The 25,812-nt window shown below is 53.5% G+C and overlaps 1 long non-coding RNA gene, 4 other non-coding genes and 2 pseudogenes across 5 annotated transcripts; 3 read left to right on the forward strand and 4 right to left on the reverse strand.

The window, feature by feature from the left end:
- The first annotated feature begins 3,289 nt into the window (after window positions 1-3,289).
- Window positions 3,290-3,778, forward strand: LOC147351517 (small nuclear ribonucleoprotein E pseudogene; annotated as a pseudogene).
- Window positions 3,779-4,332: 554 nt separating this feature from the next.
- Window positions 4,333-4,523, forward strand: LOC147351518 (U2 spliceosomal RNA). Its single transcript, XR_015148433.1, has one exon. It is a non-coding gene; the product is annotated as a U2 spliceosomal RNA (small nuclear RNA).
- Window positions 4,524-4,942: 419 nt separating this feature from the next.
- Window positions 4,943-5,879, reverse strand: LOC147351519 (mitochondrial glutathione transporter SLC25A39 pseudogene; annotated as a pseudogene).
- Window positions 5,880-8,734: 2,855 nt separating this feature from the next.
- On the reverse strand, window positions 8,735-8,925 carry LOC147351520 (U2 spliceosomal RNA). Its single transcript, XR_015148441.1, has one exon. It is a non-coding gene; the product is annotated as a U2 spliceosomal RNA (small nuclear RNA).
- Window positions 8,926-9,782: 857 nt separating this feature from the next.
- On the forward strand, window positions 9,783-12,301 carry LOC147351521 (uncharacterized). The gene is made up of 2 exons (XR_015147561.1): window positions 9,783-11,628; window positions 11,924-12,301. It is a non-coding gene; the product is annotated as an uncharacterized LOC147351521 (long non-coding RNA).
- Window positions 12,302-17,327: 5,026 nt separating this feature from the next.
- Window positions 17,328-17,517, reverse strand: LOC147351522 (U2 spliceosomal RNA). The gene has a single exon (XR_015148453.1). It is a non-coding gene; the product is annotated as a U2 spliceosomal RNA (small nuclear RNA).
- A 4,206-nt stretch (window positions 17,518-21,723) lies between these two features.
- Window positions 21,724-21,914, reverse strand: LOC147351523 (U2 spliceosomal RNA). Its single transcript, XR_015148435.1, has one exon. It is a non-coding gene; the product is annotated as a U2 spliceosomal RNA (small nuclear RNA).
- Between the last annotated feature and the right edge of the window lie 3,898 nt (window positions 21,915-25,812).

Raw genomic sequence — 25,812 nt, forward strand, 5'->3', positions numbered from 1 at the left:
TGGCACCCGTTGGTGTAGGCTACAATGTATAACCAGCTGACTCTTCTGATTATGAATCATGGCTATAACCTGACTGTGTCTCCCTTGAACACTTTCCAGGCTGGGTTTAAGGAATTTGGGGATGTGGGCTTGAGCAGTACACTTAAGGTATGTAAGGTTTTCACAAAAGTCGGTCGGGGTCCTTGGCTAAGAGGAGACTCTTCCTTGGGCCCGCCGGTGTAATAAAGTGCACTCCGCCATCTGCATTGTCCTTCTGAGTGAGTTTGTTTCCCGGAACACATGGCTACAACAGAACTATGAGCCATGCGGTGTAGGGCCATGGGGTCATGGCGGAGAGTTCTGACAAAACGTGGTCCCCTGGAGAAAGGAATGGCAAACCACTTCAGTATTTTTGCCTTGAGAACCCAATGAACACTATGAAAGGGCAAAAAAAAAATATGACTCAGAAACATGAACTCCCCAGGTCCATAGGTGCCCAATATGCTACTGGAGAAGAGTGGAGAAATAACTCCAGAAAGAATGAAGAGGCGGAGCCAAAGCGAAAACAATGCCCAGTTGTGGATGTGACTGGTGATGGAAGTAAAGTCCAACTCTGTAAAGAGCAATATCCAGAAACCTGGAATGTTAGGTCCATGAATCAATGTAAATTAGAAGTGGTCAAATAGGAGATGGCAAGAGTGAACATAGACATTTTAGGAATCAGTGAACTAAAATGGACTGGAATGGGCGAATTTAATTCAGATGACCATTATATCTACTACTGTGGGCAAGAATCCCCTCATAGTCAACAAAAGAGTCAGAAATGCAGTACTGAGAGAGTCATTTCCTAGGCAGGTTGATAAGGAGTCTAGGGGTCCCCAAGGAGAGAGGGGTCTGGAATTCTCAAGGAGGAAGAAAGGACAAACTTTTTTTCTTTCTCCACATTCCTTAGGATTATATAACAATAATGTATCCTGCCGGAGGACAGTCTCTGGATTAAGGACAGTCTTTGGATTCAACCTTCTGTTATCTTAAAATGTTAATTATGGGAGTAGACCTGGTCTTTACAAGGATGTATCTTGCCTGAAGACAGTGTTATCTTAAAATGTAAATTACGGGAGTAGGTCTGATGAGGTCTTTACAACCTCCAGACATTCTTTGGATTATATAACCTCATTGTTAACACTAGCAAGTGGGTACTCTTTCTACCCCCTTCTGATGCCTATGTCAGAAGCTTTCTCTATCTCCTTTATACTTTAATAAAATTTTATTACACAAAAGCTCCTAGCGATCAAGCCTCGTCTCTGGCCCCGGATTGAATTCTTCTCCTCCGGGGGCCAAGAATCCCGGTGTATTCGTGTGATTCAACAACAACCTTTCAGTTACTTGGGTGCAATCTCAAAAATGACAGAATGATCTCTGTTCGTTTCCAAGGCAAAACATTCAATATCACAGTAATCCAAGTCTGTCTATGCCCCAACCGGTAATGCTGAAGAAGCTGACAGTTCCATGAAGACCTACAAGACCTTCTAGAACTTCGCGTTCCGGGAAACAAACTCACTCAGAAGGACAATGCAGATGGCGGAGTGCACTTTATTACACCGGCGGGCCCAAGGAAGAGTCTCCTCTTAGCCAAGGACCCCGACCGACTTTTGTGAAAACCTTACATACCTTAAGTGTACTGCTCAAGCCCACATCCCCAAATTCCTTAAACCCAGCCTGGAAAGTGTTCAAGGGAGACACAGTCAGGTTATAGCCATGATTCATAATCAGAAGAGTCAGCTGGTTATACATTGTAGCCTACACCAACGGGTGCCATGAAGATGACAAAGGTGACACTGCACGGGGGGTTACTGCATTCTTTTTGGCGACGGGAGATCTTGGTATGGAATCTGGTGTTTATCAGTCCAGGAGGCCAGTTCGGCCGTAGGTATGTTATCCCCATGGCTAACAGGCACCTAGTCCAAAGCTCACTGAAAGTGCAAGATGGAGTTTCCTTCTTTCTCAAAATGGAGTCAGCTCGGCCTGTTCCTTTCCTCCCTCAGTTTCACTGAGTTAGACAAGGCTGTGGTCCATGTGCTCAGTCTGCATAGTTTTCTGTGATTGTAGTTTTCCTTCTGTCTGCCCTCTGACGGATAAGGAGAAGAGGCTTATGGAAGCTTCCTGAGGGGAGAGACTGACTGTGGGGGGAACTGGGTCTTGTTCTGGTGGGTAGGGCCATGCTCAGTAAATCTTTACTCCAACTAAGTAATTAGTCCAATCCAAAGTATTTAATCCAATTAAAATATTTTTCCAATAATTACTATTATCAATGTATTTACTTTTGGTTGCACTGGGTCCTCTTTTCTGCTCACAGGCTTTCTCTAGCTGCTGCCAGGTGGGGACTACCTTTCCTGGTGCACAGGCTCTAACCCCACTGGCTCCAGTAGTTGCAGCACAAAGGCTCAGTAGTTGCTGCTGGAGGGCGCTAGAGCACAGAAACGGATGACTTAAATACTGCGTTCTACATCAAGCTTTTTCCTAGGCATAGTTTGGTTCTCGCAGGGTCAGAATTTTGAGAAAGTTAGCTTTGTCTAATTGTACATGGCAGGGAGAATCCCAAAACTGGGAGGAAGTTCCCTTACTTTCAGGGTAAAAGGGCTCCACGTGCACTCCGGGAGGCTCACCACAGCTGCTGGCAGGTGTGTCTCCACTTGCCTACACCCTCTTTCTGATCCTCCAGTACTCAGCGGTTTCCACGCTCCCCCAACCCGCCCCGCCCCCCTCCGCCCCAGGAAGTTTGTTGGGCTGGGGTGGACAGGAGAAGAGAGGGTATCCTCAGGGCAGAAGAGGCCTCAGCAGCTGCTCTGCTCGGTCGGTGTGTCCCCTGTTCTCCACTGCAGGCTTGCAGTTGAGCGGCCAAGAAGGCAGGTCAGCTGCGATGGGGCACGGCCTTATGGCAAGGAGTCCGCAGCGATCTGGACTGGGAGAAATCCTCCCACTCTCTCTCCTGGAGCGTCCCATCAAGCCGAGGAGGCCTACGTGGAAGCCTTCTGGCGAGCAGCTGACGGAAGAGCAGCCAAATTGTGTCGCGGATATCTTGGCTCCCTGTCCAGCAAAGCCACATAAAAATACCGAGAGAGTCTGAGGGAAATAGAAAAGAGTGACTGCAGGGACTTCTCTGGCAGTACAGTGGTGAAGACCCTGCGCTCCCAATGTAAGCTAGGCCGCGGGTTCTATCGCTGCTCGAGGAACTGAGTTCCCACATGACCCGTAGAAGAGCCAGGGTAGCCAAAAAGAAAAAGAAAAGAGACCTTGGAAAGAAAGCCATAGTAAATCAAGACGAATTAAAATCTAGAAAGTTGAGTGTGGAGCACTGTGGTGCTTGTGAGCGTCCAGCATGGCGTACCGGGGCCAGGGCCAGAAGGTGCAGAAGGTGATGGTGCAGCCCATCAATCTCATCTTCAGATACTTGCAAAATAGATCACGGATTCGGGTGCGGCTTTATGAACAAGTGAATATGCGGACAGAGGGCGCTATCATTGGTTTTGATGAGTGTATGAACCTCGTATTAGATGACGCAGAAGAGATTCATTCTAAAACAAAGTCAAGAAAACAACTGGGTCGGATCATGCTAAAAGGAGATAACATTACTCTGCTCCAAAGTGTCTCCAACTAGAAGTGACAGATGAAGTGAGAAATTGTTTGGCAATACCGTTGGTTTTTTTAGGTGTCCTTTGTTAGAGATGTAGTTCTAAAACATGTATTCATATTGTTCTGCTCACCCTTATGTTATCACCAGATGACAATAAATGCTGTGGGACTGTTTTCATCAAAAAAAAAAAAAATCTAGAAAGTTGAAAGAGAACTTCTACATAGCCGACTCATCCGTGTATGTGTACACAATAAATAACAGTAAGATGATGAGTGGTGGGTGGGTACGTAGCTATGTGCTCGGGAAAAAATTTTTAAGAAGAAAAAGAAATGCTGGAAAGAAAAACCCGGTTGGAACGGTTTGCGTCTTTCTCGGTCTGGGCGTTTCCGGGAGCTTTGGGCCACGCGCTTGTTTCGGTTCCACCGCGAGACGGCGCACACGCGCAGCAGGAAGAAGGCGCGTGTGTGGGCGGGGCATGCAAATTGCGTGGCTGTCTGCTGGGGGCGGGGGGGGGGGGGGTGCCGTGGGAGACCAGAAAGCCTAAAGGCGCCCAACAGATGAAACGACCCGACGAACGATGGACGTCTTAGAAGTTGTGGCCACTAGGACACCGTGCAGTCTAGGGGAGAGGGCGGGCCTTCGTTTGAGGCCGACTTTGCTCACCGTGAGCTAAATGGAGGTGAGGGGAGGACGGTAGCGGCCAAGCCCGAGGCGAAGGTATCGCTTCTCGGCCTTTTGGCTAAGATCAAGTGTAGTATCTGTTCTTATCAGTTTAATATCTGATACGTCCTCTATCCGAGGACAATATATTAAATGGATTTTTGGAGCAGGGAGTTGGAATAGGAGCTTGCTCCGTCCACTCCACGCATCGACCTGGTATTGCAGTACTTCCAGGAACGGTGCACCCCCTACGGGGAATAATCTGTGTTATCACAAAGACAGGCTGTCTGGGAGACGAGCTGGGAAGTCAGGCTTGTAGTTCCCGCCGGCGCATGCTGCTGTTAAAGATACATCTTTTTGTCTCACTGGTACTCGCGGTTGCGGGGGCATGTGTGTCACGGTCCCGTTTACGGTGCAGGTTTGCTACTTCTTCTGGCTGCCGGGCCGTTACAGCGCACCCATGTGGGCGGCCCAGCCCGGTATAGGTTGGGTGCTCCCAAACCAGGGCTCGGACCGCTGGCCCTTACGTGGCTCGGGGCATCCTGAGCCACTGGACAGCCAGGGAAAAGGGCCTCTTGCCTTTTTTCCTCTTTTTTTCTTTCTCTTCCTCTTCCCTGGTTTCTTTCGACATCTCACAGGCTGTTCCCGGTTGAGTGTTTCTGGAGGAAGCTTTTTGTGCGGGACTCAAGCAAGTGCTCATAAATGTCGCCGGGTGAAGTGGGCTTGATGCTTGATCCTCGGACCGACTGGGGTCCGGGAAGCCAAGTGGACAGTCGCGTGCGGGGGGCGTCATTCACCGCTTCACCTCTCTGCGTCACGTTGAAAAGAAAGGAGGATGGCCGCCACAGCCCAGGAGATGGCGCCAGACACAAAAGCCGAAGCCCAGGGAGCGAAGGTCTGTCCGGTCCTTAGACCTGAGCCACGTCGGCCAGCTCTAGTTGAACCAGTACAGACAGAGCCGAGAAGGGCACGTCCCGAAGGGACACTGGGACCGGACCTGCCCAGCCCAGCCCGAGCGAGCACCAGCCGGATGCACGTGCTCAGCTCCCAGCGCGACGGGTGCCGAGCCTTCGGCTTTGTCCGTGCCCAGCTCCAGGGGGATTGATAGCAGTCACGGTGCCCAGGCAGGCCCGCGGACCAGCCACCATGGGTGCGCGGAGGAAGAAGGTCGGGGCTCCACCACACAGGAAGGCCTTGAGTAAGGTCGTAGGCGGTGAAGTAGGTGGCAGTGGCCGACAGTCATCAACAAAGATGGCTGGGAGGCCATGCCACAGGGTCCCGGTGCCCTCGTGCCGCACCATCTTCACAAGGCCATCTTCGGTGACAGTGGAGCGAGTGGGGTCCGGAAAGCAGGTGGCGCAGAGGGGCTTTGGGGTTTCCCTGGTGGCTCGGCGGTAAAGAGTCCACCTGCAGTGCAGGAGACCCAGGAGAGGCGGGCTCAATCCCTGGGTCGGGAAGATAGCTCCATCCATCCCCGGGAGGAGGGCATGGCAACCCACTCCAGTATTCTTTTTGCCTGGAGAATCCCATGGACCGAGGAGCCTGGCGGGCTACGGTCGCAAGGAGTCGCACACGGACTCAAGCGCCTTCGCCCGCCCGCAGAGGGGCTCCAGGACCCCACTACTGTCCAGGAGGCACTTATTTCCCTGTGGATGGGCGAGAGGAGGGCACTTCGGCGTCGGAGATGCTTCGGAGTCTGGAGGGGGAGGCATCAAGTCACTGCGCACCAAGGGGCGCTGAGACTGCAAGCATAGTATCTTCACCATGGGAAGGGGTCGAGGGGGGGGGGGGGTTGTCATGAAGAGGAAGGTGACCACAGCCCCGGCTCCGCATGTCACCATTTGTTGGAGGGGACCGATGCCCCCAGGTTGCCTGGCCGGCCATCTTGTATAGCTCCGGTTCTGGCTCTAGGCCGGCGCTGGCGCGGCGCAGGCTACCGGGGACGGAGGGCTCGCTAGACATCAAGACCGACTCTAGCTTGTATTTTTGAAATCGGTTTCGACGGTACAAGTGGAGAGAAACTTTAGAGCGAGCGGATGCGCTTCTTGTTTTTCTCCTGCCTCAGGATCAGCCCAACCCCCGGCCCTCCCCTCGCCTCTTGTTTTTGACAGAATATACCTTTAGTTCTGCACATACAAGCCCTTCCCCCCTCTTTTCTGGGAGAAATACATTTTCAGGGCGTGGACTGCGAAACGGCATACATTGCAAAGACAGAAACAAAGAAGGTCACACAGTCTTTGCATTTTCAGCTGTTGAGATACTATTTTTGAGCGTTGAGGTTACTTCCAGCGGAGAAACCAGAGCTATTATTAATCAGCCAGAATGCTACAGTGATTGAATACATGGCCCTTTCTCCTTCAGCACGTTCTCTGTTCTGTTAAGTCACCTGAAGGTCCTTCCATGTTGTATCTCTATTTGAAATGTCTGTCATACATGGAGTCCGTTCTGACCGGCTGTTCCATTTTGGTGAACAGCCAGCGCGCTCTTTTTAGTCTGTCAGCTGCACCGATTTCTTCATTTTGAGGGGTTGGAGTCTTTCTAAACCCAGAAAATCTAGCTGTCTTTCACTTAGCGAAAGCACACGAGGTGGTATTTTTAGTGCCAGAGGTGTGTTTTTTTTTTTTTTTTTCTGGGAAGCCCTCAGTGTATGCCCAGTACCTAAAACAGTACTTGGAGCAGAGTGAATAAATATTGAATCGATAAGTATTTACTGAATGAATGAATGCTTGGGGCTACCCTTTTCTCTGAGGATAGTTAAGAGGCTTTTGCTTTCCAGGATCTAGGCTCTTAAGAACCAAAAATCTGTATCATCCTAAAGGAAGAGGTTGAAGGAGTTTAAAGAAGAAGGCCGAGTTCCTAGAACCAGAAATTTACTTAATGGCTGTATAACACGAAACAACACACTGGTGGCAGGTAAGCAATCCATTGGCTTCTGCCAGAATGTGAGCTGGGGAACAGAGAGAGGATTGGCCAGTTAGAAGTGAGGAGAGGGCAGTGCAAACATGCAGAGAAATATGTGTCATGAGAGATAGAAATATGAGCTCCATGAGCCAGGCACAGCAATATCTTGGAAGGCGGCATCCACTCCTAATGGCCTCTCGTGTCCCAGTCCACTCAGACTCTCACACTGAGCCTTTTCTTCCCTGTGGCTCATTTTTTTTTTTTTTTAAAGCTTGTTTATTTGGTTATGCTGGGTCTTAGTTGCAGCATGCAGGATCTAATAATGGTTCCCTGACCAGGGATCAAACCCAGGCTCCCTGCATTGGGAGAACAGACTGTTACCCACTGGACCAGAAAAGAAGTCCCTTTCCTGTGGCTCTTGAATGAATAAAATATTGACTAAGCAAGGTTGTGGCAGGAGGGAGACTCCAGTGTGCAGGGACCAGTGGGCCTCTGGTTGATGTAGCTGGTGCCAGAGGTTTTGAAGGGAGTTGACTGTATAAGGTCAAGATCGGTTGGCCCTGAAAATGGAATGTCTTACTTCCTGCTACAATAATTCTCTCAGGAACACGAGCACTTCACGTAATCACACGAGCATTTAAACCTCCCTCTTGGAATCCTTGTTCCAGGTCAGTATTTGGTGGTGCTCCCTTTCATTTTCCCCAGGACCCTCATTCGCTAGTTAATACCTTCCGCGTATTCCTTTTCATACTGAGGAATTCGACTAGCTTCCGCCATCTCAGCAGTGGGAGAAGGAAATGCTCTCTCCCTCACTAAATGTATACCAACTACTGCTTGCTTTCGGGCATGACCTGTAAATCCTTTGAGTTGCTTCCAGATGCATGTGCTGCACTTAAGAGCCACTTTTGTGCCCCTGAGCCCTCGCTGGAGGGTCTGCGGCTAAGGGCCTCAGCCGAACCGAACGTCCCTCCCCCTCCTCCTCCTCCAAGCTTGTCGATGGAGTGTCACTAAACTGCGGGCTCCTTCAAAAATGCCTGTAGTAAGAACAAGTTACTGAACACAGGCTCCTTCAAAAAAGAAAGCTGCTGCGGCCACACTTCGGGGTCTTACTTATATAGTCTCGGGCCAAAAGTGCAAATGCATACCTGTAAAAGAGAGCAGACTCCTTACGGGACCGCTGGTGGTAGAAACACTTTGCTGCGAACGCTTATCTATGTAAGGCCGCGTTTCTCCCGGAAGCCTCCCAGCGAAGAGTCTCCCGTCTCTCATGCAGCAATAAAACAACGAGGAGAAGGCGAAAAAAACGACATACCCTCTGAAAGCCCAACCGGGCACAGAACGCTCGCCTCTAAAGACTAACAAACCAAAGCGGGAAAACGCTCCACAACACAAGGAGTAAAGAAAAAACCGCCCAAGCGCAAAAAGCCATAAAAATTTACACAAGCGAAGCAAACGAAAGGGCAGCAAGCTGCTGCACTTCCTCATCCCACTGTTACTTGAGGCTCTCAACCCTTACGACAGACTATCTGCTCTTTTCGTACCAAAATTGATTTCCCCCGAGGGGGGTGCACCGTTCCCGGAAGTACTGCAATACCAGGTCGATGCGTGGAGTGGACGGAGCAAGCTCCTATTCCAACTCCCTGCTCCAAAAATCCATTTAATATATTGTCCTCGGATAGAGGACGTATCAGATATTAAACTGATAAGAACAGATACTACACTTGATCTTAGCCAAAAGGCCGAGAAGCGATACCGGTTGCCTCCGCCTGGCCGCAGCCGCCCTCGCTCCATCCCCATTCAACCCACGGTGAGCGCCCTGAACCACACTCCTTGTCTGATTCCTTTTGCGTCGTTGACAGTGCTGTCAGCGGACTCCTGTGCAGGCCTTTTTGTCCTCTACCTTTGAAAGGACAAGTTCTAGGTCCTTAATTGCTCCGCCATTCCCGCGCCGAACAGCCATTTCTCATCTGCATGCTCCGCCTTCTGCCGCCCGAGGGGGCGGGGCTACCGCGGGCGGACTCCACCCTCCGGACCGCCTCCTCGCGCCCGGAGCCCGCCTCCCGACCCAGGGGCGGCTGCCGGAGACCGCGGGGGAAGCGCTGACACGGAAGCAGCTCTCACGGACCGAGCCCCAGAAATCAAGAACTCGCTTTTGTCGCTCATTCCCCGGCTCGCGCTGCACTCGCAACCATTGCCTCCTACACGCTGAGCTAGTGCCCGACACCCGTCACGGTTACCGCGGCTCTAACGGCCAGCACCACACCCCCTCGCCCCTCCTTGCTCCCGGCCGCTCTGCTCGCGTCCGTGTTCTCCCGCCCGTCTTCTGCCCCACAGTTCGGGTCCCCTGGGGCGGCGGGGTGGGGGTGGGGGTGGGGGTGGGGGGTGGGGGATTCGTCCTGACAAGGGATGTCCTGGGGGACAGTCGTTGGAATCGAACAGTGCCCGTCGCGATCACTTGGCAGCTCCGTTTCTCAGTGCGTGATGCGCTCCCGCGGAATTTGCTCCAGTCGGGGTGCACGGACTGAAGGGTCTGCGAAGGGCGCCCGGCCCCGGGGCACAGCGCTCTGCGGAGGCCGCTCGGGTGCCCCTTGTGCCCTCACGGCGGTGCGGGGCCGTGGCGGTCCCGGCCACCCTCGCCGCAACGGAGCCCTGAAGCTCGGGAGATCAGGGACGGTGACTGGAAGAGCAGGGCAAGCGTTCTCCGGCAGCGCCTCGTCCCCCAGCCTCGCCAACAACCCCGCGTGGCATCAGCCTTGGGAATGCTTTTTCGGTGGAGGGTGGGGAAAGCGCGAGGGGTGGATCTCTCAGGTGAAAACGGTACCTCGGCCTAGCTCGGATATGCGGTTTTCTCTCGTGGGTAAATAAAGTTGAGCGTCCCATCCTGTTTCAGAGAAGCCTTTACATTTTCTCTCTGTGAGCTTATTAGTAACCTCCCTGTCGGTGGTCTTCGACCCTCTTCCCTATTCCTGCCGGCTTTTCGGTTGGGCTTTGCTTAAAGTGATGATGATTGCATTGTTTAAAGGTTCCGTTTTTATATCGTCATATTTATCGATTTAAAAAAAGATATCTTTCACATTTTGAGTCGAAAGGACTTATGAAGTCATTTCCTAAATCTTCCTCTAGGTCTTCTTCTTCTTCTCCCTCAACATCTACGTCGTCCAGCCGGGGGGATACTTTCCCGGGGTTGGGTGGTCGTGTTCAGTCGCGCCCGACTCTTGGCGACCCCGTGGACTGTAGGCCCGCCAAGCTCCTCTGTCCATGGAATTTTCCAGGCAAGAATCCTGGAGCGGGTTGCCATTTCCTGTTCCTCCTCCAGGGCATCTTCCCCACGCGCACGAATGGAACCCGCGCCTCTTGCGTCTCCGCGTCGGCAGGCAGATTCTTGACCACCGCCCCACCTTCCTCTGGAGCACAGTGTGAATGAGCGAGTTTTCCCTTCATACCACCTGTTTGAGATGCCACCTGTAAGCCTCAACGGCGTCCCATGTGCATTTTGGAGTCATAGGCCTGGACTTGCCTTTAAAATGTAGCAGAGCTCACAGCCCTAACCACCTTTGATACTCCGAGGCCACGGGTTGACCGATCCCGTCCATGCAGACGGTGGGTGGTACACCCAATCAGACAGAGCCCGACACTGAGAGGTGACCCTTCAAGGCCAAGTAGGAATCCCTTACAGGAATGACCTTTCTCCGGAGAACGGATGCCGGTTCCGGAAGTGACGGGCACTATGGAGTGGACCGACCTTCTGCCCGACCAGGAGGCCGAGTCGAGAAGGCGCCTGCCTTTACCCCTGGGACATGGGTTTGCCTGAGAGTACACAGATGTGAGTGTCGGAGCTGGGGTCCGGGCTGGCCGCCTTCACCACCGGTTCTGACAACCGGTCATTAACCACCCGAGACTCGACCCACCAGGGCCTGTGCTGGGTCCCAGGGCCAGACACCGCTCCTGTTCCCCGGCCCCGGACGTGTCCCGCCCAGGAGCCGAATGGCCGGGACCCCACCCCCACCCCCGCCGGTGTGATGAGGAAGGGACCCTGTGTGTGCTCAGTCGCTCAGTCCCGTGCGACTCTTTGCGACCCCGTGGACGGTAGCCTGCCAGGCTCCTCTGTCCATGGAATTTTCCAGGCGAGTAACTGCAGCGCGTTGCCGTTTCGTTTCCTACTCCAGGGGATCTTCCCGACCCAGGGATCGAACCCGCGTCTCCTGCGTCTCCCGCACTGGCAGGCGGAGTCTTTGCCACTGCGCCACCTGGGAAGCTCTTGAGGGAACTGTTGGGAGGTGGACGACTGGGTGCGGCTCCCACCTGGTGTGACCTCCTCAGGGCTCCAGGCCTCTCCCGTGTGGCTCGGGGTCCCTACCCGGACACACCCAATAAGTGAGAAGGTGCGAAGAACAGACAGGAAGCCAGCCGAGTCAGGAAGGCCTTCCAGACCCGGGAGACGGCCTACGGGACAGGTTAGAGTTTCACTGGGGGCGCTGGCGGTGTGCTGGCCGGTCATGTTGACATGAGGGGGCGAACCTGGAGGCAAGAGCCTCTGGGAGGCTCTTGGCAAGAGCGTGGGCGAGAACGCAGAGGTGCAAAGCAAGGGGGCACGCTGGGGGAAGGAGGGCCGTGGCCTGCACCCCGCTGACCCGCCGAGACGCCGCGAGGGTGTGATCTGGGCCTCACAGCCGCTCCGGGGAACGCTTGCTTCTAGTGGGCTCTTTCTTACAGTCATCATCCCCCAACCCCACGTCTCTCCCCTCACAGACTCCTTCCGTATCCCAGACTGGGCCGGCTGGCTTCAGCTTCTCCGGGGGGAACCAGCACGGCCCTGCCGTGCCCCACCTCTACCCAGGCCGGAGCCCTCCTGGCTCAGATCAAGGCGCTTCTCTGACCCCTCTGTACGGTGCCCGTCAAGGCGGCTCTCCACCCCAGTTTCACGGAGGAGAAAGCAGCTGGCGGTGTGTGATGGAGAGTCTGACTCTGCCTTGAGGTTATGGCCGAGAGCTGCTAAGCCTCGCCCTTCCCTCGTCCCCTCTCACCCTGGATCCCGGCAAGCTGATGAGAAAAGTCTCCCGCCGGCCGCCCCTCTGCTCAGCACTGTCCACTTAAAAAGAAAAAAAAAAAAAAAAAATCCACGACCTAGAAGTTGAGACTTGCGTTTTATTCAGCGGGAATATTTAGGACTTCCAGCCCCGGGGTCAGCGTCTGAAGCGACCCTGAGAGAACCGCCAGGAGGAGGTGGGCGGTGGCGGGAGGAGCCAGGTGACACACAAGTTTTGCCACAAAGGGCAGGCGGTCTGAACGTCAAAAGGTGTTTCCTATTCTGTATATGAAAGAAAACCAGGCATCCCAAGTTAAGGAATTTAGCGCGTTTCCATTCGTGGGGAGATGCTCGAGCCTGGGCTCACGGAAATCATGCCTTTGATGCGCATCTCAGCGCTCCGGGGCCACCATCCTGTGCTTTTCACGTCCCGGGCTTCCTCGGGGCTCACCTGGAGGGAGTGGCCGCAGTGGGATGGCCGCTAGACGGCAGGTAGTCTTTCAGTCCCGAGCAGGGCTCACCGGCCCGCCCTCCCGTGGTGGCCGCGATTGCTGATGACTGCGACGTCCTTGTTTACCGATGCGGAGGGAAGTGTTCCATTTCTCACCACCATCAGAACACCGACCTGGCCTCCTTTCCTGGCTCTTAGTCTACCGCGGAGGGCCACCCCGCTCTCCCTGGGAAGCCTCATCATGTGGCTTGTCGATCTTTTCGGACCCCCTAGGTGCCTGTGTGTTGTGTCCTGGTGGTGGTGGTGGTGGTGGTGGTGGTGGTGGGCGGCGGGGGGGGGGGGGGGGGGGGGAGGGGAATCTGGCGGGGGTCCTCAGTCTACGTACGCAGGACAAATTTGGGGTAGGGGGATGGGGAGATGCGACCCGGAATTCTATGGGGCTTGCGCTCAACATTTTCCAGGACGGGGCCACAGGCCTCCCCACCAGACTGGGTGGACTCCTGTCCGTGACACAACCCTCGAATTCGGTGTTTCCTCACGCGTCCACTGTCCACCGAGTGCCCGCGGCGGGTTATACCCCAAACCGGTCTGGCGCCGTCCTACGCCGATTTGACCGGCATCCGCAGGAGCGCATCGAACCTTTTCCCTGTCACGGAAAAGTCAGTGTGTCAGAACACGTGGGCCTCTGAGCAGTGCTTCCGGAGGCACGCCGGGCAGCCGAAACGAAGCCCTCTACCTCAGCCCGGGACTCGAACCCGGCCAAACCCAGGTTGGGACTCCAATCCACGTGGCTGGGCCTCCGACCGAGCCAAAACCCACGGTACCTCGTTTCAAGAGCTGATGAAGCTCAGGTTCTCCATGTCCTATCGAAGAGAGAATTCAGTGAGAGACACAATGATAGGCAAGAAGTGGATTGATTCAGAGAGAAACACATTCCATAGGCAGAGTGTGGGCCATCACAGAGGGCGAGTGTGGCGGCCTCCAGACGTGGCATGGTGAGCTTTCATGGGCCGGGTAATTTCACAGGCTAATGAGTTGATCAGCTGATAGGCTAATCAACCCGGAATATTCATTGGAAGGGCTGATGCTGAAGCTGAAGCTGAAGCTGAAGCTCCAATGCTTTGGCCACCTGAGGCGAAGAGCTGACCCACTGGAAAAGCCCCTCCTGCTGGGAAAGATTGAAGGCAGAAGGAGAAGGGCACCACGGAGGATGAGATGGTTGGGAGGCGTCACCGACTCAAAGGACGTGAGCTTGAGCCAGCTCCGGGAGATGGTGAAGGACAGGGAAGCCTGGCGAGCTGCAGTCCGTGGGGTCACGACGGAGCGACTGGGCACCGACAGTGAGTGGGAGGATCATTCCAACTATTTGGGGGAAGGGGTGGAGGTTTCCAGGAATTGGGCCACTGCCCACTTTGTGGTCTTTTGACAGTGCCTTGGAACTGTCATGGCGCCTCTGGGTAGGTCCTTTAGCTTGCCGATTGAGAATCAAGGTCTGCTCGAAGCTGACTTCTCTGCCAGCTTAGACCCCCACGGACTGTAGCCCGCCAGGCTCCTCTGTCCGTGGGATTCTCGAGGCAAGAATACTGGAGTGGGCAGCCATTCCCTTCTCCAGGGGATCATCCCGACCCAGGGGTCGAACCCGGTCTCCTGCATTGCAGGCAGATTCTTCCTACCATCTGAGCCACCAGGGAAGCCCGTCTTAGACCCATGTGATTCTAATGAATGTCTGTTGTGTCCTCGGGCTATGCCACACTTTCAGAAGTTGTGCCCTGCCCCCTTCCCTTCTGTTTCGGAAACACCTGTGGAGCTTGGAAGTACAGCGAGCCTCGGGCCCCTCCTGAGACAGTCCGGTCCAATTGATCTCGGGAGACCTAGGCCCGCAGTGGCTTGGAGCGGCGCTTGGGTTCCCAGCCGGAGGTTGGGGCTGGGGCGCGGCGGTGAAAGCCCCGGGTCCTAGCCGCTAGACCCGTGGTCAGTGACGAGGACCCTGGCCCTTCGGCTCTGCACAAAGGAATTCCCAGGGAGACGGAAAGTAGTGGAACAAGTGGGGCATTTATTAAGAGGAAAAGAGTACGCTATGTGTGGATAGGCACACGGGCAGACGCAGAGGGAGAGTCCCCGAGTCGCGCCCTTGTAGTGGCTTGAATTACTTTTTGAGTTTATTTTTTAAGTCTTTCGGCCACAAGGCGTGTGGGAACCATAGCTCCCCCACCAGGGATCGAACCTTCACCCTCTGCGTTGGAAGGCAAAGTCTTAACCACCGGACCACCGGGGAAGTCCCTTGAACTGCTTTTACGAGGCATTTCTCTAGGTTTCCTTTGGCCGATCATTTGGATTCATTTGGTTCACAGGCCATATTTGGTATATCTCAGGGTCCTTCCATAGGTGTGCATGCATCTCTTAGCCAAACTGGATTCTACCCAAGAGGCCTGTGGGTAGCCTAGCGTTAGTTAGCATCACTCCCCTTTGACCTCCAAGGAGCCTCTCTGGGCCTGTGTGGTCTGGGAGGTCTCCTGACTTCCAGAAAGAGAAATGTGTGGTCTGGGCGCTCGCCCAGCCCGCTCGCCCTCATTGCCCTGCCCTTGGCCTCTTGGAAGCTTTTGGTCAATAGAGAATGCATCTCCAACTGCTTTACCCTGGGATGGGGGTGGGGAGCGGCAGGTACCTCCCGCCTCACCATGGCCGGTCGGTGGTGCCTGGTGCCCGGGACCCAGGTACGATCTCAACGAGAGCCCTGGACACCACCCCACCACCACACCACACCCGCGCCCACAGTAGGTCTAGAAGGGAAAATTTTCCTTCCCTGTGAGGAAAGACCTTTGCAGGGAGGACGACATTGGCCTGTAATTTGTTTGGTCGGGCCCAGCCAGTCTCAGGGCTACCCGAAGAAACCTGAATTCAATCGCCTACGCCTACATCGGAGGGGGTGTCCAAGCTATTCTCTTGCGCGGCCACGTCGGGTGGTATTTCTACCAGAGAATGGTCACCGTCCAGCTAACTGTCGGTTGGGGTCAATGTGAGGGGCGGAGGGCGCGTGAGTGAACCAGGCATATCTAGGAAACGGTCCAGGGTAGAACCAATTCTGACTCCGTGTTGGACTTTAACCTTGGGTTTTCGTTGCTTTTGTTATTATCATCGTACACAATGGCCTGCCCCCAGAGAACCGTGCCCCTCTGCCCGACTGTTAAAAGCATCTTTGGTCGGCTCACAGGAGGGCTGATCTGACCCTACCCACCTGTGTGCACGACTCTACCAAAGAAGAGATCCGCATATCCCCCCCCCTCACCCCCCACCCCCACCCCGCAACGCTGGCCATCCCAGGAGATGCTTTTGCAAGACTGATGGCCCCTTTTAGTTTATTCCTCTCCGCCTCTCCCTCTCTCCTCGGCCTTTTTTGTACTTTGCTTCCTCATCGCTTCCCTCTCTCTGGTTCCATGAAAGAACCTGGCCTCTAGACCCCAATAAGACAGTTATTGTGAGGCATTAGTCCGCCGTCCTCTCTGGGACCAACTGGAGTCGGAACCAGAAACAAACGGCAGCCAATATATGGGAGATCTGGCAGATAACCGAGTTTCAGGAGATATGGAGGAGCTCGGGAGACAGAAGAGATGGGTGCGAGGCACGAGAGAGGAGGATGGAGCCTGATGAGACTCACCCTGATCGCTTCAGACCTGAGTGTCAGGGCTTCCAAAATCTCTGTTGCCTGTGAGTTTAGGACAGCGCCTTCTGTACAAAGCACACAGGAAAAGACCAAAAGTTCAGACAGGAACAACTCACTCCTATGGCACAATAGAAAAGACCGTTCCAGAAACCAGTCTGCAGATTAAAAAAACAAAAAACAAAAAACAAAAAAACAAGGGGCGGATGGCGGGGGTGGGGGTGGGGTGATGGTGGCGGGGGGGGGGGGGGGAAGCTTCCTAAATGAAACCTAAAGGTTAAAGAATCAAACGATTGACTCTTTAGAAAAGACCTCACGCTGGGAAAGATCGAAGGCAGAAGGAGAAAGGGAGGCTAGAAGATGAGATAGATGGTTGGATGGCATCAGCCATACGAGTTTGAGCAAGCTCTGGGAGTTAGTGATGAACAGGGAAGTGTCGCGGTCCGGGCGCAGGTTGGAAAAGAATTTCCAGACATGAGACAAAATGAGAGGGAAATAACGTTTATTAGAATGGGAGACGCTGTTAGAACAGTGGGCCGGCTCAAGAGAGACCCGACGTTGAGCAGGAGTCCACAGTCCACTTTTATACCCAGGGTACACAGAGTGGGATAGGGGTCTTGCGGGTCACTGGGTTGGAGGGAACAGTGAGGCAAATATCTTCTCCCTATGCGGTAGGAGGGGAGACAGGTTATACTGCTCACGAGGACCTGAAATCCATTAATGGTTACAACATGGGGGAAGGAAAGGCCGATAATGGTCTGGTTTTTCTGTTCCTGCATTCCAAGAAGACTCTCGTAGGTTTTATCTGCTCTTTCGCCCTTGGGTCACCACAGGAAATAGACAGGGAAAAGCCAAGCACAACTAAGCAATTGAATCAAACTGAAAGAATCAAAAAGAAAACAAAACAAAGACAGGGGGAAAGCCACACAAACCCCACAGCCCAAGTGAAAAACACAAAAGAGAAGAGAAATCTTCCGAGGAGAAAGGCCAGAAAAGAAACAAGTCTACCATTTGGGGGTGCCGGTTTTGTCCTCAGAGAGAATGCACCATTCCTGGGAAGTGCTGCAACACAGAGCAGGCTCCGATGCCAACTGCTTGCCCCCAAAACTCCCTTAACAGTATTGTTCCCAGATAGAGGAGGTATCAGATGTTAAGCCGGTAAAGAACAGATACTACACTCGATCTCAGCCAAAAGGCGGAGAAGCAATGGTGCTCTTTCAGGTGGCAGCCACCATCCTCCCCTCCTCTCCATTCAGCTCACCATGAGCAACCTACCCGTCAGTCGTCAGTCAACATTCCTGGCTCTCTAGCCCATGTCCGCTCCAGACCAGTGAAACAACTTGTTCTCCACATTCTGGTCAATTCTCACATCTCTTCTGGCTCCCTGGCCCCCATCCTTCCCGGGACAATGACTCTCTATGTGCATGACCCACCCTCCTCCACCCTGAGGGCGCGGCCAGCATCCTCAGGCTCTGCCCATGCATCACAGGTGCCAGCTCCGGTCCGAAGGCAGGGGGACTGTGCTTGGGGTGCGGGAGCTGCAGGACAAGAACGGTCCGGGTGCTCCCGAAGCCCGAAGTGAGCCCGGGGTCGTGGCTGTGCATCCGGGGGAGCCGCGTGAGCCCCAGGCCGCCAGACACCAGACTCCTTCCCACGGTCCCGGCCAGGCTCCTTAACTGAGACCCTGGGACGGTAGCTCAGCTGGTAAAGAATCTGCCTCCAATTCAGGCGACCCCAATTCGATTCCTGGGTCGGGAAGATCCCCGGGAGAAGGGATAGGCTACCCGCTCCAGTACCGTTGGGCTTCCCTGGTGGTGAAATCTGCCTGCAGGGGATCTGTGGGAGACCTGGAGTCCATCCCTGGGTAGGGAAGATCCCCTGCAGAAGGGAACGGCTACCCACCCCAGTATTCTTGCCTGGAGAATTCCACGGACAGAGGAGCCTGGTAGACTACAGTCCATGGGATGGCAAAGAGTCGGACACGACTGAGCGACTTTCACATCACCAGGCGGGCGCTCTTGTCTTTTCTCCGGTCTCCGCAAAGCCCCTAGAGAGCTGCAGGTTCTGTGAAACTAGCACAGTCGGCCCTCCCCCGACCGACTCTCTAGTTCTGTCAGACCTGAGGGGAAAGACCCCCCACCCCCCACCCCGGGGACTGCCTCGCAGGACAGCCACCTGGCAGTCACTGCCCTGCATTCTTTGCTATGATCACACCCACTTGGCTACTGGACACCCTAGAGACGATTGACGCTGTTATCATCCTCGTTTCACTGTCGTGATCAACGAGACCAGAGAGGCTAAGAAACTTGCCCTGGGTCACACGGCTAGCAGGCAGCTGACCTGCGGGGTTGACCACCGTGTCCCAAGACCTCGCCCGGTCCTGGAGCACAGGCCCCGCTCACTGATGGTGCCTCCGAGGGGGAAGCCACCAGAAGAGGAAGGCGACTTGGAGGGGCGCAGGGTTGCTGGCGACACACGCGCCGGTTTGCTGGCGCCAGGCCCACAAACTTATAGCGTTTCTATAAGGGTGGGTGGCACCTGGGGTCACGGCCTCACCTGACCCTGCCTCGGCTCCTGGCTCCGTGACTCCCTGCCGCCCTGGGTTTTCCCTCTCCCCTGTGGGAGGGAGAGGGTGGGACGGGGGGTGATCTGTTTCACACCTTCTCAGGGAACCCTAATAACGTGCCAGCCAGATTAGCTCGGAGGCCCCCTCTGGACATGCCTGGCAGGAGTCAGCCCTCAACTAGCAAACACTAGGGAGAAACAGTGACTTTGCCAGACACTTCTCTGAGCCGTCATCTCCTGGTGGGAATCTCGGTTCTAAGAAAACCTAACGTGGGCCCGTTTTCAGCCATCCCCCTCCCTTCTGCCACCAGAGGCGCCCCTCTGTGCCCCAAGATGGTTTTGAGTTTGTGAGTATCTAGCACCAGACAGACATGTCATATACAAATACACACACACACACACACACGTAAATATGGACACGCTTTTTTAACTCCGCTTACCCACAACCCCACTTGCTCCAGGCCTTATCCCTCTCCGCCCTCCACCCCAACCCTCCTCTCACACCCCGCTTAGCCGAAACTGTTCCTATTGTTCAGTGCCAAGTCGTGTCAACTCTTCCTTGACCCCATGGACTGCAGCACACCAGGGTTCTCTGTCCCTCACCATCTCCCAGAGATTTTCCAAGGTCATGTCCAGTGAATCGGTGATGCCACCCTACCCTCTCATCCTCTGTCACCCTCTACTCCTTCTGCCTTCAATCTCTCCCAGCATCAGGATCTTTTCCAAGGAGTCAGCTCTTCGCATCGGGTGGCCATAGTATCGGAGCTTCAGCTTCAGCACCAGTCCTTCCAAGGAGAATTCAGGGTTGACTTCCTTTAAGGTGGACTGGTTTGATCTCCTTGCAGTCCAAGGGACGCTCAGGAGTCTTCTCCTGCACCACAGTTCCAGAGCATCAGTTCTTCGGCCTCTGCCTTCTTTATGGTCCAGCTCTCACACCCGTACATGACTACTGGAAAGACCACAGCCTTGATTGTACGGGCTTCTGTTGACCAAGTGATGCCTTTGCTTTTTAACACACTGTCTAGGTTTGTCACAGCTTTCCTGCCAAGAAGCAATCGTCTTCTGATTTCCTGGCTGCAGTCACCATCCTCGGTGATTTCAGAGCCCAAGAAGAGGAAATCTGTCACTGTTTCCACATTTTCCCTTTCTATTTGCCAGGAAGTGATGGGACCAGATGTCATGATCTTAGTGTTGTTTTCTTTCGTTCTTTCTTTTTTAACACTGAGGTGTTTTTCTTCCAAATTATTTATGGTTTACTTTTGGCTGCACTGGGTCCTTGTTGACACATGCAGGCCTTCTCTAGTTGCGAGCGCGGGCTACTCTCTACTTGTGGCTTATGGGCTCTAGAGTGCGGGCTCAGTAGTTGTGCCGCAGGGGCTTCGTTGCCCCGTGGCCTGTGGCATCTTCCTGGACCAGGGATTGAACACATGTCCCCTGCATTGGCAAGCAGATTCTTAACCGCTGGGCCACCAGGGAAGTCCAATGTTGAGTTTTAAGCCAGCTCTTTCACTCTCCTCCTTCACCCTCAGCAAGAGGCTCTTTAGTTTCTCGTCCCTTTCTGCCATTAGAGTGGTATCATCCGCAGATCTGAGGTTATTGATATTTCTCCCGGCGATCTTGGTTCCAGCTTGTGACTCATCCAGCCCGGCATTTCGCATGACGTGCTCCGCGTAAAAGTTAAATAGACAGGGTGACAAGAAACAGCCTGGTCGGACTCCTTTCTCAATTTTGAACCAGTCACTTGTTTCGTGGAAGGTTATAACTGTTGCTTCTTGACCCGCATACAGGTTTCTCAGGAGACAGGTAAGATGGTCTGGTATTCCCATCTCCTTGAGAGTTTTCCAGTTTGTTATGATCCACGCAGTCAAAGGCTTGAGCCGACTCAATGAAACAGAGGTAGAGGTATTTCTGGGTTTCCCTTGCTTTCTCTAGGATCCAGCGAATGTTGGCGACTTGATCTCTGGTTCCTCTGCATTTTCTAAACTCAGCTTAAACATCTGGAAGTTCTCAGTTCACGGACTCCTGAAGCCTAGCTTGGAGGATCTTTGAGCATAACCTTACTAGCACGAGAGATGAGTGCAATCGTCCCCTGGTGCCTGGGCAGATTCCCACAGCAGCTGCTTTTCCCACCACACTATCCGGTGCACTTAGATCAGCGCCCAGCACCTAGATCTTGGTCGAATGCCAGAGTCAATGGGAAAGGACGAAAGAAGATAATATGGGGAAGTCGTTCTGGTTTATACATGATTTGAACTTTGTGCTGACCTGAACAGCCTGCCTTGTGTATCCAAAAGACACAGTGGCTCTTACTTTAGGCCCTCTTCTCTTCTAAGTGATAATAACTCCAAGTAATAATACAACTTCTTCAGTGGCACTGACCTCTGTCAGTCAGTCACCTGTATAAATGAAATCCCAATACAACCAACACACAGACTGAGTTAAAGCCCATCGTTTTAACCTAGACTCTAAGAGGATCTCGGTGGCTTTAAGCCGGAACCGCCTGAAGTCAGAAAACATGAATACAGAAGTAACCTTAGAGGTATCAAGAGAAGGCAGGTGGATAGAGACAGAAGATCTCACTCCTGAGTGAGAATGCAGGGTAGAAAGACCTGCACTTAACGAGGTTATGAAATAGAAGCCCTCTTCAAGAAGTGGATACGGCAGGTGAGTTTTAAGTCACAGTTTTGGCGTTTTACCCTCATTGGACTTCCTTTACTTACTCTGCTCTTACAAATCCTCAGGATTGCTTGCAAAGCATGTAGTCAAACCTGGAAAACTCCCTGAGATAGCCAAATCCTTTACAAGAAAGGGCCAGTTTCTGCCTTTGGGTACTTCAGTAAGTGTCCCCGAGGGGGTGCACCGTTCCTGGAGGTACTGCAATACCAGGCCGATGCGTGGAGTGGACGGAGCAAGCTCCTATTCCAACTCCCTGCTCCAAAAATCCATTTAATATATTGTCCTCGGATAGAGGACGTATCAGATATTAAACTGATAAGAACAGATACTACACTTGATCTTAGCCAAAAGGCCGAGAAGCGATAGCGTGTCGCCGCCCGTCGCCGTCACCGTCCGGCTGTCGTGCATGTTGCACTCAGTGTGACCGGGTCCCCGCTCACTCCAGGTCTCCCTTCCTTTGCCTCGTTGACAGTGCTATGGCGGCACTACACCAGACTCTCGGGCAGAAGTTGGATTCTCCACATTGTAAAAGAGAAATCCCGCATTTGCCGCGGCTTTGCGGTTCTCGGGCGGAAGCGCCGTCTCGAATCTGCATGCCCCGCCCTCTGTGGCCAAGAAGGCGTGGCTCCGGCGGGACCGCAGCGCCCTGGGGACGGCCTCGGGGCGGCGGCAGGGGAGCTCCTCCTTGGGGCTAGTGGAGAGGAGAGACCCGACCGGAAGGGGTGCGGGGTGGCCGTCGAGAGGGACCCGTGCGACGAGCTGTTGGCCGAGAGTTTTCCTGAAGACAAGGTCGCAAGACTCACTCGCCCGGACTGCAGTGTGTTACACAGGCCTCCGCCTGCGGAGAGAGGGGCTCCGTAGGGTCGGCTGTGTGGAGGGGGCTTCCCGGCCAGGCGGAAGGCGGATGGCCCACAGTGGGGAAGGGAGGGGGCGTGTGGGTGCGGAGGGCGGGGCCGGGCCGCGGGAGGGGTTCACTCCAACTCCAGCGCCCTTGTCCTTCGGTGCTTCTACGAACCAAACGGATCCCGGGCTTCCTACCGAAAGCTCCCTCCGCCTAGGACCTCCTTTCCCTGCCCCTCCTCCTCAGCTGTGGGCCTCGCTGATGGCTCAGATTGTCAAGAATCCGCCTGCAAGACAGGAAACCTGGATTCCACTCCTGGGTCCGAAGATCCCCTGTAGGAGGAAACTGCAACCCACTCCGGTATTTTCGCCTAGGAAATCGAGTGGACAGAGGATCCTGGCGGGTCACAGGGTCTCAAAGAGTCGGACACTAGTTAGAGACTGAAAACAAGAAGAAACATTCTGTTGATCTGAGTTGTCACAGCCACTAGCCACATGCAGCCAGGGAACGCTGGGCAGGTGGTTCCTCCGAATTCAGAGGTACCACTGAATCCAGAGGTACCAAGAATTCAAAGGTTTCCACTTTCAAGTGGAAAGCACACATGGGATTTCAAAGACTCAGCATTAAAAATCGTAACATATCTCTGTAATGTTGATATTAATTACATATTGAAATATTTTGTGATATCTCGTTTGTAGAGGGGGAGGGGTGGGTGTGTGCCCGAGGGTTTGCAAGAACCCTGAGGAGGGATGGGGTGGAAACTTCCCTGCCCCGTCATTGAAAGCATGGAGCTCTAACCACGGACCACCAGAGAATGTCTGAGATATCTTGAGTTAAAGAGCGTATTAAACTTAATTGCACTCACTTCTCTTATTTTTTTATATGCCTAAGAATATTTGCATTTACCTGTAGGGGGGAATTCCCTGGTGGTTCAGTGGTTATGCCTGAGCGCTTTCAGTGTGGGAGTCTGCATTCCATCCTTGGTTGGAGAACTGGGATCCCAAAAGGCACACAGTGTGGCCAGATTAAAAACAAAAACAAAAACAAAAACAGTTATGTGTGTGCCTCACATATTTCTTGAAAGCACTGTTACAGATGGAAGTGCTGAGAGGCTAAGCATCTTGCCTAATGTGAAAAGAAGTTAGGATTTGCATTCAAGCACCCTGCTAACCACTGGGGCCTCAGAGGTTTCAAACCGGGAGTCCTGATATTTTAATTGTGAATGATAAAAATGCCTCTCTGATGAGGGTACGTGTGAAGCTACACGAGGAAATGCAGCACGTCGGAATGTCTTAATGAGTATATCCTGGGGAAAGTCACTTCTTGCCTGTAAAATAGAAATGATTCCATTTGAAGTCTTGCAAACTATCTACACCTACTCACCCTGAGCCTCCTGTTTCACATCCCGCTCTCCCTGGTCTTGTATTTCTGCTGGCTGCCAAGTGGCTTTGACACCCATGATGCTCACGTGGCATAGATACACGTGTAGATATGGACGCGGACACATAGAATGTAGGTATAGTCACCAGTATGCAGTCATTAGTGCTGTATTGCCTTTCACCTTGATGGGAATCCCCTGTTTGCTGGTCTATTCTCGGCACCTCTGGTAGTGCTCTCAATATACTTGATTTGTGATGAATATGTGTTGAGTGACTGGATGAGGTTCCAATGAGACAATGTATACTGTGCTTAGGCTGGGTCTGACAAAGTCTTCAAGTTTCTGAATCAGAAATTTTGAAAGGAGGCCCCAGCTCTGTGTTTATCAAGTCCTCCAGATGATTCTGACAAGCTCCCAAATTTGAGCATGCAACCATTCGTGTGGGCCAAACATCATGGATGACTTGACAGAAATCTATGAAATCAAGAAGCTGAATCAGGGACTTCCCGGTGGTCCAGTGGTTAAGTATGCGCCTCCCCGTGCAGGGGACACGGTTTGATTCCTGGTCTAAAACTGAGATTCCCCCACGCATCGAGGCAACTAAGGCAGCATACTTGCTCTGAGCGCTCTGGAGCCCGTATGTCACAACTAAGACCCAAAACAGCCAGAGAGTAAATACACGTTTAAAAAGCCGAATCAAACATGTAAGGTCTCTGGGGATTGGCCCCTGTTGCGAAAGCTCTAAAGAGTCCCTCAGCTCGGATAACTGGCCGACAGCGAGTTCCCTGCACAGCAAGAGTCTGGCTTTCTCCCCTCAGCTCACCTCTGTCTCTCTCTGGTGGGCTTGTTCCTCCCCCCTCGCAGCTGTTGGCGGTTGCTCCCATGGCCCTGTCACCCTCTTGGGGCTCTGACTGCTGTTCCTTCCTGATCACCCAATGCCCCTCTTGATGCCAAGATCTCCCCAGGTGCCACTGTCCGGTGAAGATGGCAGCTGGAATCTGTCCCCGAGTGGATCTGTCTCCTAAGAGACCACAGCCTGCTGCAACTGCCTCTTCACAACCTTCTCCATCCTCCAGCCTCCTCCCGCCTCTGCCTTCCCGGCACCAGCTATTAGGCCCTCAGGAAAAGCATAAGAAATGTCACTGAAATCAGATCTCCTGCTCAGAAAATGTTCATTTACATCTCATCTCACCTCTACAAAAAACACTCGAAAGGGGTGGTTTTTCCGTTCCCAACCTCAAACTGCAGTGAACGTCCTGTCTGAAAAGAAGACTCCAGGGGAATTCCCTGGCGGTTCAGTGGTTAGGGCTCCATGCTTTCACTGCCAAAGGGAAGGGCTCAGTACCCGGTAGGGGATCTAACATCCCACAAGCTGGGTGGCATGGCCAGAAAAAGAAACAAACAAAAAACCTCAGAAGGAGGGAAAGGAACCTGTCCAACACCACACCACTTTGCTTCAGAATTAGGCAGTGAGAGACTCATCCACCAGGGGGCAGCATCTGCTCCTGTGCTGCCCTGGCCTGGGCTCTGGGACTTGGTTTTGGATGAGTTGCCTCTGAATGGGCCCCTGGCTGGCAAAAAGGGTGTCTAAGGGCCCCTCCCCCTCAGTTTTTCTTTCACATTCTAAGTAATAGGTTGTGTTTTCCCTATTTTATTCCTTCTTTTCTTGGCCTTGGCATCTTATTCCCAAACCAGGGATGTAACCTGTGTCCTGTACAGTGGAAGAACGGAATTCTAAGCCTGGACCACTGGGGAACTCCCTCTCCAACATATTCTTGAGGAAGCAAAGCGGGAATTTGAAATTCATGTCTTTGTCATCCCCTGGCGGAAGCTGATCTTGGACCTCGTCTCCCCTCCCATCCCTCCTCCTGCAGACTCCTCTCCTCCCTTCAGTTGTACACTCAGCAGGTCCTTGGTTGGGATGCAGTGGAGACAAGGATGTCCTCAGCTGCTTCCTAGGAGAGCTCCACCCATCCTGTACCCTCCCCTACTCCAGAGCCTGGGTTGTCCTGGGGAAAGGGACCTGGAATCGTCTAAGCCCCG

The sequence above is a fragment of the Bos grunniens genome, chromosome 19, assembly GCF_055505025.1.
Source record: "Bos grunniens cultivar Pamir isolate PY7600 chromosome 19, Bosgru_T2T1.0, whole genome shotgun sequence".
NCBI lineage: Eukaryota > Metazoa > Chordata > Mammalia > Artiodactyla > Bovidae > Bos > Bos grunniens.